The sequence below is a fragment of the Rhinolophus sinicus genome, linkage group LG03, assembly GCF_036562045.2.
Source record: "Rhinolophus sinicus isolate RSC01 linkage group LG03, ASM3656204v1, whole genome shotgun sequence".
Classification (NCBI taxonomy): Eukaryota; Metazoa; Chordata; class Mammalia; order Chiroptera; family Rhinolophidae; genus Rhinolophus; species Rhinolophus sinicus.
In genome coordinates this window covers 91,957,660-91,973,537 of record NC_133753.1, presented here as the reverse complement: position 1 = coordinate 91,973,537, position 15,878 = coordinate 91,957,660, and the positions used below count along the sequence as shown (strand labels likewise).

General features: G+C 38.1%; 1 pseudogene; it reads left to right on the top strand.

Moving 5' to 3' along the window:
- LOC109449571 (vacuolar protein sorting-associated protein 33A) overlaps positions 1–12,191 on the top strand; it is a 197,819-nt pseudogene extending 185,628 nt beyond the window's left edge.
- The last annotated feature ends 3,687 nt before the right edge of the window (positions 12,192–15,878 follow it).

Here is a 15,878-nt window from a genome sequence, read left to right as displayed (position 1 = left end):
AATCAGTGCGTGTGATCTGAGCACAGGGAGGCCCTTTGCCTTCGCATTTAACTACAGCCCTGTCATGCTCTACTACTCCACAAGGCAGCAGAATGATTGGAGCCAATATTAACTCAGACAGTTCTGGGGAGTCTCTATTTAGGAACAGCTGTATGACTAGCACAAACCTAATATTGTACAACAGGGCAGATAGTGAAACAACACATAATCTTTTGGTCACGGGGCACTGCTACATAAATGCATCTGTGTTGTTCATTTGAGGGAGGCCAGCAATGGTTTATTAGATTAAAACCAAAGGGCTAAAGTAAAAACTACACAATGTGCAATTGCAATAATCTTCCCTTACACTCTACACAGGTGTGTTAGTGTGGAACCTCCATCCATCTGTAAAAACCTGTATCTACGTCCTTGTGAGGCAGTACATTACAGCGCTTAGGATCAAAGGTTTGAGGAATGAAGAGCTTCATGTGATTTTCATCTCAGCTATTTACTAATCTGACCTAAGGCACATATCAACCTCAATTGTAAAAGGAGATTGCACACTCTTCAAAGAGTATTTTGAGATATGTCAACTAATATAGGGTAAGGTCATAACGCAGTAACTAAGACATGGTAAGTACTTGAATACATTTTACCTTATCACTTTATTATATTATCGTTAATCCATTTTCTTATGCTTTTCTCAGCATTTGAAAATTTTTTCTCATTTCATATTTTAGACCACTTAATTAGAAGACACATACATCTAATGTGCTTAGGAAAAATGTAGATGGACAGAAATGATGACCAGAAGAGAGCAGTAGAGAAGAATGCAATAAAGAAGAAAGGTCAGGGTAATAGCTAATGAGGTTTGCTGTGTTCAGAGAGCTAAGCTGGTGGAGTGGTTTAACAAGCCTAGAAATCAATCAGCACAATTCTCTCATTGAAACCCAATAAAACATGGCTTGTTCTTCCTGCCAGAGACAGAAGAAAACCACCATTACTGTATTTACGGAGATCAGCAGTTCTAAACTCTATATAACAAATATTTTCTAAAGTTCTCTTTACTGCCTAAAAAGACATTTATAAAAAAAAATATACAACCTGAAACCAAACATTAGAGTAATTCAGTCATGCATTATTGATGCACCACCATACATATTAACTGTCTAACTGTAAGGGAAAGAAAACATGATTTTTAGCAAAATAATTGGTCTAATGAAGTAGTTAAATTCTTGCACCTCCTTATAGTAAGTTTGGATTTAAGAGAAGGAGCTTAATATAATACATGCAGGAAATGGAAGAACAGAGATGTGATGGACACTAAAATAAAAACTGGTTAGGCTAATAGTTGTTAATTGTCGGTAAGACAACTAATAACAGAGACATCAGTAAGACTAAACCAGTGATGAATGATAATGTAATGAGTCGCCCTGAATGTCTGTGGAGCACTTGAAATAAGGTCAGTGACACGAAAATACTGAATTTTTAATGTTATTTAACTTTAATTAAATTAGGTTTATATTAAAAAGTAAATCGGTGTAAAACATTTCAATAATGTTTACATTGATTAGTTACAGTTGAAATGATAATTGGGAGATGTAGTATATTAAATATAATATATAATTGTCATGCAGGGTGTCGGGGGGGGTTTCTGGTCCCAACCCCCACACAAGAACACAGGACATGGTGAGGACAAACAGGAACACCCATGGAGCCATAGATAGGGGAGTCATACCACTATATTCTCGCTGCTGGGTTGGAGACACAGGAAGCAGGAGCCACACTAACTGCAACCTGCTGTCCACTTCTCTCTGCCAACCCACCTCACTTGCTAGCTGCAGTCCGCTCTTGGTAGCTCAGCCACCATCTTCTTGCTAGCCCCCTTTTTCTGCTAGCGTAGCCACAGCAGTTATATTAGTAGCCAATGGCTCACTGGTTACAGCTGATGGCCAACTAGTCACAGCTGATGGCCATCCAATCACAGTTGATGTCCATTTACCTCCCAAGTGAGCATCTTTCCACGTGAGGGCGAGAGCCTGGAAACTGCACTCCCGGCTCTGTCCCCACAATAATTGAAATTATTTTGCTCTGCCACTTTTACTTTTTATAATATGGCTGCTAATTTTTTTTAATTATATATATGGCTCACGTTTCTGGCATGCATATTATTTCTGTAGGACAGTGTCCCTATAGACAAACTGAGTGGTAAACCTTGAAAATAGTAGCAGGATAAAATGATTAACAGTAAGGACATTCCCTAATTTTTTTCAATATATCATTTCAATAACTAAGATAACATCATTTCAATATGCAATTTCTACAACCTAAACTTATTTCTGCACTACAAAAATTAAATCATATATCATAATTTTGAAACAAACTTTATTAATGAAATTCAGTGAGACCCTGTCGTGCAGGGTGGCCTGCGGGGTCTCAGCTCCCACCTCCCACATAAGAACGCAGGACATGGTGAGACCATAAAGGAACACAAACAGAGCCATAGATAGGGGAGTCATACCACTATATTCTCGCTGGCGGCTGGGTTGGAAACAAAGGAAGCAGGAGCCACTGTACGCAACCCGCTGTCCACTTCTGCCAACCAACCCCTTTGTGGGGACAGAACCAGGAGTGCAGTTTCCAGGCTCTTGGCCTCACATGGAAAGATGCTGGCTTAGGTACTAAATGGCCATCAACTGTGATTGGATGGCCATCAACTGTGGCTTGTTGGCCATTAGCTGTAGTCAGTGAGCCATTGGCCACTAATATAACTGCTGTGGCTTCGCTAGCAGAAAAAATAGGGGCTAGCAAGAAGATGGGGCCTCAGCTAGCAAGCACGGATTACAGTTAGCATGGCGGATTGTAGCTAGCGAGGGGAGTCGGTCAGTTGGCAGAAAAACGGACAGCAGGTCACATGTCCTGTGACTCCAGCCTCCAGTGAGACTATAATTGTATGACTTCCCTACCTATGGCTCCGTAGGTGTTCCTTTTGGGCCTAGCCACATCCTGCATTCTTATGTGGGGAGCGGGGGTAGAGACCCCGCAGGCCACCCCACACGACACCTGTGTTCTTGTGCAGGGAGCGGGAGCAGAGACCCTGTATGACACCCTGCACGACACCCTTGCTAACTGCACTCTGCCATGCTAACTGCAATTGGCGCTTGCTAGCTCAGCCACCATCTTCTTGCTAACCCCCATTTTCTGCTAGCGTAGCCACTGCAGTTATATTAGTGGCCAATGGCTCACTGGTTACAGCTGATGGCCAACTAGCCACAGCTGATGGCCGTTTACTACCTGAGCCAGCACCTTTCCACATGAGGCCTAAAGCCTGGAAACTGCACTCCTGGCTCTGTCCCCACATGCAGGGTGTCATGTGGGGTCTCTGGTCCCACTCCCCACATAAGAACGCAGGATATGGTGAGGCCAAAAAGGAACATCCATAGAGCCATAGATAGGAGAGTCATACCACTATATTCTCACTGGTGGCTGGGTTGGAGACACAGGAAGCAGGAGCCACACTATCTGCAACCTGCTGTCCACTTCTCTGCAATCTGCAACCCGCACTCTGCTGTGCTAACTGCAATCGCCCTTGCCAGCCATCATCTTCTTACTAGCCCCCATTTGCTGCTAGCATAGCCACAGCAGTTATATTAGTGGCCAATGGCTCACTGATTATAGCTGATGGCCAACTAGCCACAGCTGATGGCCATCCAATCACAGTTGATGGCCATTTACTAGCTGAGCCAGCACCTTTCCATGTGAGGCCGAGAGCCTGGAAACTGCACTCCTGGCTCTGTCCCCACAGACCCCCATTATATACGCTCATAAAGTTGTTCAAAGCACGTTAAAAGGAATCTCATCTTTCCTCTGATACGCGTACATATTGGTGGGGGTGTGTGGGGACAGATCCAGCAGGGCAGTTTCTAGGCTCTCGCCCTCACATGGAAAGGTGCTCAGTCGGGTAGTAAATGGCCATCAACTGTGATTGGATGGCCATCAGCTGTGGCTAGTTGGCCGTCAGCTGTAACCAGTGAGCCATTGGCCACTACGATAACTGCCGTGGCTCCGCTAGCAGAAAAATGGGGGTTAGCAAGAAGATGGTGGCTGAGCTAGCAAGCGGAGGATTGCAGTTAGCACGGTGGATTGCAGCTAGCAAGTGAGGTGGTGTCATGCAGGAGACCCTGCTCGCTGCGCCATTTGTCATGCGGGGCGGCCTGCGGGGTCTCTGCTCCCGCTCCCCACACAAGAACGCAGGATATGGTGAGGCCAAAAAGGAACACCCACGGAGCCATAGGTAGGGGAGTCATACCACTATATTCTCTCTGGTGGCACTATACTCTCACTGGAGGCTGGATCCACACTGTCCGCAAACCGCCATCCACGCTTGCCAGCCCAGCCGCCATCTTCTTGCTAGACCCCATTTTTCTCTTCTTTCTGCTAGCGTAGCCACAGCAGTTATATTAGTGGCCAATGGCTCACTGGTTACAGCTGACGGCCAACTAGCCACAGCTGATGGCCGTGCAATCACAGTTGATGGCCATTTACTACCTGAGCCAGGCACCTGTCTATGTGAGGCCGAGAGCCTGGAAACTGCTTTTTGGGGTTCTGTCCCCACAGGTGGGTTGGCAGAGAGAAGTGGAGAGCAGGTTGCAGATAGTGTTGGTCCTGTTTCCTGTGTCTCCAACCCAGCCGCCAGCGAGAATATAGTGGTATGACTCCCTTATCTATGGCTCCGTGGGTGTACTTTTTTGGTCTCACTGTGTCCTGCATTCTTATGTGGGGAATAGGACCAGAGACCCCACATGAGTCGCCACATGATAGGGTGTTTTTGCCAGAATAACACTACAGGCCTGACAACCATTTCACCCAAATATGCTGTTGGAAATCTAGAATAATTCACTTCTTTCCAAAAAAGTATATTTACATTTTAACAGCATCCAAAACCTTTCATAATTAGATTGATTAAAGTGTGCTTTGGCCCCAACATTGGTTTTCAGATCAATTAAATTTTTCTGAAAATTTTGGCTAACATGTTCTTCATCTATTTCAAATGGATTAATGAATTAGTCAATCCAGTTTTGTAAATTAAACCAAAGTTTTAAAAAATCTACTCATCCTCTTTTTAGTAGTCCTTCAAAAGAAAGCAATCTATTTACATTTATCAAACTTTTGCAAAGATGAAAACTATAAAAATGTTTGAGGCAAAAAACAATTTTAAATGATACATGTTTGCTGACAAATTGATAATTCTGTTCTCTATGAGACTGATCTTCATCTCTAGGATTTTATAAAGGATCTCATTTAACTTTGCAAATATAAATATATCTGCAAAATGTGTCATATTCTTGTGATATTTCAATTGTGATGCTTAAGTTTTCATTTAATGACTCAAAAAATTCTTTGATTATTTTCATAATAAAATGTTCAAACTATATATTGAAATTTTACCTTACTTCCAATTTCAAACTCTTTTTAGTACCATTGCATAGTTTACTCTTAATTTTATTAGCAACTCCAAATACATGCATTGATTTTGCAGTATTTCTTTAACATACCTGAGGCCAGTTAATAATATAATGAATTAATAAAGCACGGAGAGCTGTTACTGTGAGCTCTGAACCCCCTCTGTAGACCCATCAGTGTAGCTGCTCTGGAAGCAGTGATGCTTGGAAAGTGAAGACGTTTTCCCACTAGATATTTTGAAGGGCTTTGTGAACTGACAATCTCTTTGTATTCATTCTCAGTCATTTTGAAAGTAACATTTCCTTCACGATTTTTTTAATCTTTATGAAACTTACATATATATGAGCAGTAATGATTCATTTTCACACAGACTTTCATCCATTGTATGAAAATTTGCTTGACTGCAGTTCATTACAAAGCTGCTCTTCAACATTTTTCACAATCTCATCAAGCTTTCTTGATATGTCATTACTCAGTGAAACACAGAATTTTTTTCACGTGAATTTCTTCCTATAAATGAAAATAACCTCTCAAACAGCTGGAAAAATTAAATTTTCTTTAATATTTTTGGTTTTACACATCCTATAATACATTGTGCTATTCTGTAAGAAATAATGAGCCCTTTATTCCTCTGGTTATGATATAGTTAAAATAGTCTGGTAATAGTAATACAGTTTGAAATTTTTCCTGTAAATTTCAGAAATATGATATATATTTCCTAATTTAATTCATGTGTTTCTTTGTAAATTTGCATTAAATTTCTCTAGTTTTTTTGTTTCACTTAAAATTGTGTTGGCAGATCAGGAATATAAGAGATTGTTCAACTGTTGGACAAACATAACCTAATGTTAAATAATCAGCTGAACACCATTGATATATTTTCTTTATATTTGATATTTTTAAATGAGGATTTTAAAAAGTGAATGCATACTTAATACGAATTTTCATAAATGTAATAATTATAAATTCATAAGTGTAATAATTATAAATTAAAACTGACACAACTATGTTACATTGGTGACTCAAATATCACAAGCAACATTGTCATTGTAATCTAATTTTCCAAAATGGAGAGTGACTTTTGGCAAAATTTGAACAAAATAATGGACATTGTCCTTTTGATTTATAAATGAATTCCAGGAAAATTTGGTGTATGCTACAACCATAAAAAATATTACACACACACACACACACACACACACACACACACACACACCACTATCATATATTTGAGTTAGTTTCTAGGCTCAGATAATTTTAAATGGCAATAAGGGTCACTCAACATGTGTCGCCAGATTGGGAGAGTTTTTATTATTATAATTATGTAGGATTCTCTGTGCTTTATGAGGTGTCTAGCATTCTTGGTCTCTACCTAGTAATGCAGCAGTAACTCCTAATAATTTAACAATCAAAGAAATGCCTCTAATAACTTTCCAAAATGACCAGAGGGGGTATGCTTCAGCCGCCAAAGAGAGCACTGACTAAGATGTAACACAGTGAATTGTGCTATCTGTGTAGAAACTATAGCAGATCTTGCCATGTTTTCCTGCCATCGCTGTTCAGTGTCCTTCTCACTTCTTTCATTTCTATAGTCAATGAGTAATCTTTGCTTTATCTCTATCTCTTTCATAAAAGATGGTATTATTACAAATTTGGCCTTTGAAAGAGACTTTTGGGTTTGTCACAGAAAGATGACATTGGGGAACTTTCACAAGTTCAGGAGAATGAAATCGTTTTTTTTTTACATTGCTTATATGAAATCTCTGCATGTAATGCCAGCTTCACACTTTTATACTATAACACATAATTACATGGATTCATTTTAACATTTCTATAATACAGAGGCAATGATTTTTAGCAAATGTTATAGTGACCACTATGTATTTCAGCATGAAAAAATCAACACTGCTTTCCTCTATGACACACATATAAAAAGGATTCATTGACTTGCTTCTGCAGCCAATATTTGTGTCTGCTTCAAATGGAGGTAGGAAACTAACATTTAATGTGTACCTAATACTGGTAAAATATTAAAATACTTATTTAAGTCTTACAACAACCACAGGAAGCTATTTAATAATAAAAAATAATAAAAAACAAATCTCAAGATTAAATGACTTTAAGGCATAGTAAAAGTCAAGTTTAGTTAACACTTTCTACTTTCTACCAATGGGTCTTCCAACTTAGCTTGTATGCTTATGGAGTGCTTCAAACTTTCCTCTCTAAAAGGTCACCATACTACTTTTAATAAACACCAGAATTTTTTTGCCAGACTATCAAAATGATTTTGGAAGTTCTATTTCAGTGCATCAACAACAATTTTTGTTATTGTTGCTATTATTTTAATGTTCTGCTTCCTTTACTTATTGTCACTCTACTCAACTTATTTCCCGTTGAAGTATCCTGCTATCCTTAATCATGAGCATTGAGGTTACAGAACAAGTGAAATATGCTTCCTCCCCCTAAAATATGTTTGATATAGTCTATGGATTAACACCATGGATTTAAAAAACAAACAAGCCAAGGTCACTGTGTTTTACATTTACATGGAAATACTGATTTTCTTTAAACAGGTAAATTTAAAAGTTGGAAGGATTTTAAATGATGGAAGGATTTTAAGGCTCTTGATGGTTTCATAATTAGAACTGTGGGAAAAATCCCATTTCTGAAGGTTTATCAGGGCTACCAGTGTGAATTAAATCTGTTTACTTCTTTTTAAACTCTTGCTCCTCAGTATTTTATTCCCGTGGGATTCTGTCTATAGTCAAAATTTCTTTACCCATAAATCATCTAGTTCATTCACATTAGTCTCATTGAAAAGCAGTATTTATGATGGGATAATTTGGAAAGCTATTTATCGTCTTTCGATTGTCAGTCATGCTTTTACACCTCTCTTTCTTGCATCCCTACTTCTTTTCACTTTTAAAGAGATAGACAGTTTATGCCCAACCAGACTATTCATTAGTCCTGGATATAAACTTAGGTTTGTAAGTACTTGCTCCTGTGAAGAGTTGTACAATTTCTCTTGCAGTTTTACTTTGCTCATTGGTCCAGTCATTGTGTTCTCTCCCACAGCTTCTTTTCCAGTCATCTCCCCTTAAATCTCCTACCACAGAGTGATTTTCTGATGTTGGGGAGTAATAAGTAAATCCTTCCCCTGATTCTGCTGTCAGTTCCCTAGTACCTAAAATATCCCATGTTAGTTTCCTATGCACAATTCTTATCCTTTAAAACAACAGACCTGGATTCATTTGTGGAGAAAAAGAAAGGAGGTAAAATATTCCTGGCCTGGGCATGTTGGGGTAAAAATCTGCTGTCTGTAAGAGTTTAAGAATGTCTTCAATACACTGATTATCTTCATTCTGGTTTCTCATTTTCCTCTTCTCCACAAACTCAACATTTCACCAAATCTCTCAAACCCACTGTAAAAATCAAAGTTTCTAATATTAAGGTGGGAAAGCGACATAAAATTGTCTTTTAGCCTCGTTTTTAGTGCTGATACACTTTAAGTTTTTATTTGTGTTTGTGAACATCATGAGTCCAGATAATTGCTTTTTGTTAATTCTTTATTTCCATAAAGTTCTTTCACTCACTGGATACTCCATAAATATTTGATTTTTATTAAAAATTTAATTTGTTGAACAAATACTGGTAAAGCTTGACAATAGCTGCTATAATTTCCCACGTTAAAAAATAAATAAATCGTTATAAATTGAATGCAGTATGTATATTTTGGTTTATGTGGTACTGAATGTGATGAAAGTAGGTGAGGTAGAAATTGTATTTTAAAAAGGCAATATCTATGATTGTTAGAGATAAGAGGAGAAACTAACTGAAAAGGGAATTGATCGTACCAATTTTGACCATAATGCAAAGCAATTAGCTTGGTTAAAAAAAGAGAAGAAGAAAAAAAATCAGATTACTGACATCATAAATGAAGTATAATATCAAATTATTTAATAGGAACAAGGAGTCTCTTGCATTTAAGATATATAGCAGAAAGCAGGTATTGCATTCTGAAAATTAAACTCATATGTATATATATATTAAAATACTATAAGTGAACTAAAAACAAGAATCCAGAAAATAATGTTAGTTATACACATTCTACAAAGTAAAAAATTCTTACACACCGAGAGTGCCAAAAAAATGTACACACATTTTAAGAAAGGAAAAAATTATTAAAATTATAATACTCAATGTATACTGATAACAAAATATAAATACAAGTCACATATGACTTTGGTAATTACAAGAGGTCCTCAAAGTGGTCACCATCAGTGTCCAGACACTTCTGATTATGGCGAACTACTGCTTGAGCAACGCTGACCAAAGTGTCCACTTGTGTACATTTTTTGGCACCCCCAGTACATATATATCTATATAAATATAGATAGATATAGATATATCTTAAATGTCAATTCACTTTATATTCACTTTATATTTGCAAACAAGTACATTGGAACATTTACTTTTGTATAATTAAAAATAATGACTGAAAGCAAATTTAATACATTTTTTTTCTGCAAAGGACTGTTCATAAAAAGGGGAATGAAGGAAAACAAATATCCCAGGACAGATCCTCCACAAATGTACCTTTTACTAAATCATTTCCAATTCTTGCATTCACTCCCTGCAGTCTCTATTGATTGTTATGCAGCAGAAAAACCACACATCTGCCTGTTAAGGTACACCTTTTTACAATGATTTCTGGAAAGTAGTATGTTTGAAGAACCAAATATATACAATATATGCAAAATGTTGAATCTCATTGAAAATAACAAAATAGAAAAATATTTATTATCACAGAAATAAAGATCTAAATATTATATGACAAGTAAACAAATGCATGCACATTAAAATGAAGAGATAACATTGTACCCTATAAAATTAACAAAATTTAAGATGTAAGTTATTTACATTATTTAAATGATTTCTTTTATATAGCACTCTAAATGATACATGTTTTAAAGTATTATGGGACAGGGAAAAAGGGGGGTGGTAGGGCAAAATAGCGGAGCACCTGTCCTACCAGCAAGTGAACTTGAATTTGCTGAGTGAGGCGATGAGTCCTGAGCTGCGCTAGTTCTTGGACAGTGTGCAGTAAGCAATGCGATAGTGTGGGATGAGTGCCTCACGGGACCATTTGGCCTGATGGCACAATATTCACTGCAAAAGGAACATGAAGTGGAAAAAATGTTCATATGTAAAGGCAGTCGTTTGCCGGCAGCTGATGTCAGCAATATCATTATTATTTTGTCAGACCCAGGCTAGAATTGATGGCTACAACTGCTGAAAACGTTCACAGTGAAGACAGAACAGACGTGGTCCAGCAAGAGATCGCCACATTTCGTTTGGGCCACAACATAGCTTACTTGTTCGAACAGCAGTTAAAGGATCTGGCTGTTTTGGGGCTCCTTTATTCCTAGGGAGCGGTACAGCCTAAATCTCATTCCATTTGATGGGGATCTTTTATCCGCCGAATCAGAGGGTGCGTTCGGAGTGCTACCTGGAAAGCAACCGGAGGAGCCTGCATCACACAGCAAAGGGGCTGATGACCCTGCAGGCTCTAGACCGGACGATCTCCCAGATCTTTGGGAAAGGACAGTGCCCCCTGGCAAGTGACCAATATGATGCTCGCTATGAAGAGAGAGTTTACAGAAAGCCAAAATTCAATATTTCCTGTTTTTATAATCTCTTGCTGCTCCATCGAAACGTGGATTTATTAATGCCTCTTGCTACCCACCTTCCGTACCAAGACTCTCGCCGGGAAGGATAGGATTCCCGACAGTTACGTGAAGTTACCTCCAGAGAACTTTGCGCCCAAGAAAAAGGGTGATGGTGGTAAGGGCTTTCCCTCGGAAGCCCAGAAGCTTTAGCTGAACTCTGCATAGGAGCTGTATGCTGAGATCCCAGGTAAGAACTTAACCACCGTGGGCTCGGTGCTTAGCTTTGGAAGGCCAACGTGGGGGAGATCAAACAGTCTATTTCCCAGTTGCCCCGCATGCAGGCGGGCAGAGGCTCACTTGCAAACCACACCTTGATTGTGGAGTGAATCAAAGATGTCACTACTTCTAAAGACTTCTTTGATAACTGAACAGTGTAGCAAGAGTTTATATCTTGACTAGACACTGGTAAGGTCAACAGTTACATTAAGGGTTGTATTACCCAAAAGCATCCGCTGATCAAGGTGCTAAAATAATTTGCCTCCAATCCCTGGGCAATAGTGGACTCAAACAAAAAGTTTTGGATTATTACAAAGAGAAATTTTCCATATGTATATCTATGAGCACATATTGATCTTACACAACCTGGAGAAGGCTGGCCGCTGAAACCACAGCCAGGAGACAGAAACAATTACCCAATGACCGGGAAACGTTAGCCTCTGGATGGATGGTGTAAAGGAACAAAATCCCACGGACATATCCTGTGTGTACAGTGGGTACACCCGTCTCAGTGCAGCCAGCTCTTTTCCCGGCCTGGCCTGGTGGAGTATCAAAGTTCTCTGCACGTGCCCAGGGCTTCACTTTGAAGAACAGCAGCCATTGCCCTTGGAACTGCAAAGGAGACGTCAACCGGGAGAATACCGAGTCACCCTGATCTTTTCCTCGGGAGTGTAACCTTTGTTGAAATTGCTGCCCTGCTATTTCTCTCCCAGTTGGAAGATGGAGGTTCAGAATATGTCTTCACCACCACTAAGCTAGTGAACGGGGCCAGTTGGATAGTCTTTGATGGAAAAATCTTTCTAGGGCACTCAGAGTGGACTTAAGTGAACTGCAGAATAAACTGCCCCTTTGAAGAAGTTGCTGAAAGGAAGTACAACCCATAGAGAAATAACACAGGAAGACAGAATTTACTTTGGGGTCAGCTTCTTAAATTATGCTATTCTCTGCTTCTCTTTTGTGCTTCGAATTTCTTGAAGGAAGAATAGGAGAGAACCAACCCAGGTGAAAGAAACACCAGTTCTTTTTTTTTTTTTCAATCAAAGTTTATTGGGGTGACAATCTTTAGTAAAGTTGCATAAGTTTCAAGTGTACAATTCTGTAATACATCATCTATATATCATGTTGTTTTAATGTTTTAAGCTCAGAATTTTCACTAGAGACCTCTGAAAATATTTTAAGGATGGTGGGGATGGATCAACTATACAGCCACACAAAGAGGGCCAGTTAGAGTAAGAAAGCAGGGACCAAGCAGGTTAAAATCAAAATAAAAGTGGAAAGTCCAACCCCTAAAAATTAATTAAATTAAAGAAAGTATTACAGGACGATATTGCCATTAAAATAAAAACGTTAACTGTATATTATCAGAGTAAAAAAACATTTGTGTGAATCTACAATATGGATGCCAATGAAAATAAATAACTGAATGACCAAGGAGACCACATGTTCAGGATGGTCTCTGAGTGTTTGTAGAGCAGAGCCCTCTAAGAATCCATTTGAAACATACACCCTTGGAGAGAATTAAATGTTATGTTGAGACACAGAAATTCTGAGGCTGTTACCCACTAATCGGATGGTGACTCAGGTTCCCCAAATGAGGAGAGGTTGAATGCTCGTGCGGACGTGCACTACTTCATGAGCCTCTATAACCAGAAGATCCTGGCCTCTCCTCTCAAAACACCTCACTTGCATGAAAGAGCAGAGCTTACTGCGATCACTGATATTTCCAAAGAGCTAAGGTGAGACATAGGTTTAGATTAAGTCTTAGCCTGAGGTTCTCCCTACTGAATAGGCCCACAGGGAGGAACAGCCTCAGAGTTGCATTTTTCTCTGAGCCTGAAGGTGCCTTTATAATAATGAACAAAAATATAGCTGAGTAGATAGAAGAAGACATTTTGGAGTCAGGGAAATCGGAATTCAAATACTTATCTCACCATGTATTGGCTCTGTGAACATGAACCAGTTATTAAATGTCTGCAACCTCAGTTTGCTTGTCTGGGAATTGGGGATAGCTAATCTGTTCCCCTGGGCTGTTATATGGATTGAATAAAACACAGTATGAAAGCATTAAGCACAGCATCTGGTGTATAATAAGAGCTAGCAGCTGTCATATGCTTACTAAGTGCTCAATAACTAGAAGTTATCAACATTGCCTGGATTCTTCCACAGCAATATTATTCTATAACTCATAGTTCATATGTTGTGAAGAATCATTGTTTACTCCTGACTTTGTCTATTTCCTTCTCCTTAAAAGTTTGAATGGCCATAATATTAATTTTTTCATCACATTCTTATCTATACGTTTAATCAGATTGTAACATACTTATGATTAAATTGTAGTTAATTCGACCAAAGGTTTTTACAAAAATTAAGCACTTCTAATTTTTATTAAAAAATTATCAGCTTCATATAGTGCCTGGCTCAGAATATAATTTGTAAAGGATACCTTTATAATTATTGTAACAAATCAGTCAATATTTTACTTAGCATGCAATTTTAACATTTTACTGGATAAATGGACACAAATCCTATTTCATCATTCAGAATGACTTCAAAATCTCAATGAAGCTAAAAAATAACCCTCTGGATTACAGGTAAGTAAGGCTGAGCCAAACCGGAGTGCTTTTTGAGAAATGTGAGATCGCTGAAAAATTCCTAATTAGTGCATTTACAGTCTCTAATCATTTTCTGGGTTTTCCTACCAAACTTCTATCACTGCTTGCCTTTAAGCTAACTATAAGTCCCACTCCACTCAAGACCTGCTTTACGAGGAACTGAATATATCCATCTTCTCTTGTCCTCCTCTTACACTATTGTCATTTATGACTGAATTTTCAATAATCCATGTCATGTACTCTACATGTGACAAACTAGTGCTTTTACCAACAAAGCCGTTTAAATTCTCACATTATTCGAAACAGTCTTATTTCACTTCCACAAAATGTTTCTCGTATTTCAAATGGGATCCCTGAGAGGGAGAGGGAGAATTACAAAAGTTGTGTCCTTTTTCCTTTTCTTTTCCTTTTGACTATAAAAGTGTGCTAGTTCTAAATGGCAGTGTGCTGTCTCTTGAAATTCCGGTCCATATTGTTGAAGTTTAATGTCAAATGATTTTGTCGACAGTATCTAGCACCACCCCAGGCTATGTTGGGTGTTTGTAGTGAGATGTATTATAGTTCTGAAACATTCTGGGAAAGCAATCATTTCTGCATTGTCTAGCCTGAGGAATCTGTAGTCCATTTAGTCCTCTAGCCCACAGTTCTCATCTGGTAGCTGTTATTTTAAGAAGGGCCTTGATTACAAGTGGCCTTAGCTGCAGGAGAGCTCTGGATACTTTTTTCTTATGTTTTTAGTCTATTTTTTCTATCTCCCAGTTTTTCTATCTGCTTTTGTCTCCTGGAAATGACAAATATACACATTTATGTTAGATTTCACTGGGAATTTAAATTATCATATCACCAAGGAAGATTTTACATTTTTTTCCAATCTCATAAAAACCAATGTATGTTTTTTTTATTAACCCTCTTCGTCCTGAGTTATTTCACTTATCTTTTAATACATCTAGAAATCACAAAGCTTCCTAAATCTCTCTTAACATTTTAACATTTTTTCAAGACTGCGCATGGAAAACACCTCAACAATGTAGTATTGCAACTAGGTCACAGAGAAACTCCCTGGAGGAAGTAGAAAATGTATGCATCATTTTCATATGCTTATTATTAGGAGACCATCTAAAATCTTATTAGTGCCGAATTTAGGGAATTTTTATTTTTCTTTCCCTTTGGCAAATGACTTATTTACATATTGACTTGTTCCATGGGATTTAGGGAAAAATAATAATAAAGGGGAACTCTACTAGAGAATAAAACAGTATTCAAAAATGTATTCTTCTTATGAAAATTCTTCTTTTGTTGTATTAATAACTTTGAAATGTTAATTGTGTAATGAAATAATCGCTAAATGATATATGGTTCCTTAATCAGCATTGTTCACTGCTGGCAGGATTGTGGAGTTGTTGGACTTGCAAATGCAGATTTTGAATTATAGTGGCTTAGTGTAATGTATGAAAATCAGTGATGGTGTTTTCAAACCAAGAAAATTCATCTGTGATTTTTAAATTTTTTTAAATTAGTTTCAAGTGTACAAAACAGTGTACTAGTTAGACATCTATGCCCCTCACAAAGTGATAACCTCTCTCCCTCAGTCTACTACCCCTCTGATATCGTACATAGCTATTTCAATTCCACTGACTCTATTCCTTATGCTGTACTCCAAATCCTCTGACCATATATATATACGGTATATATATATATATATATATATATATATATATATATAAATCATAGTTGATATTCACTATCATTCAGCTCCAGCTTCAGGTGTACAGTGCAGTGATCAGGCACCTATGCTGTCCATGAGTGATCTCCCTAATAAAACAAGTGTCCATCAGATACCCTACAAAATCTTTACAGCATTACAGGGATATGAAAGACA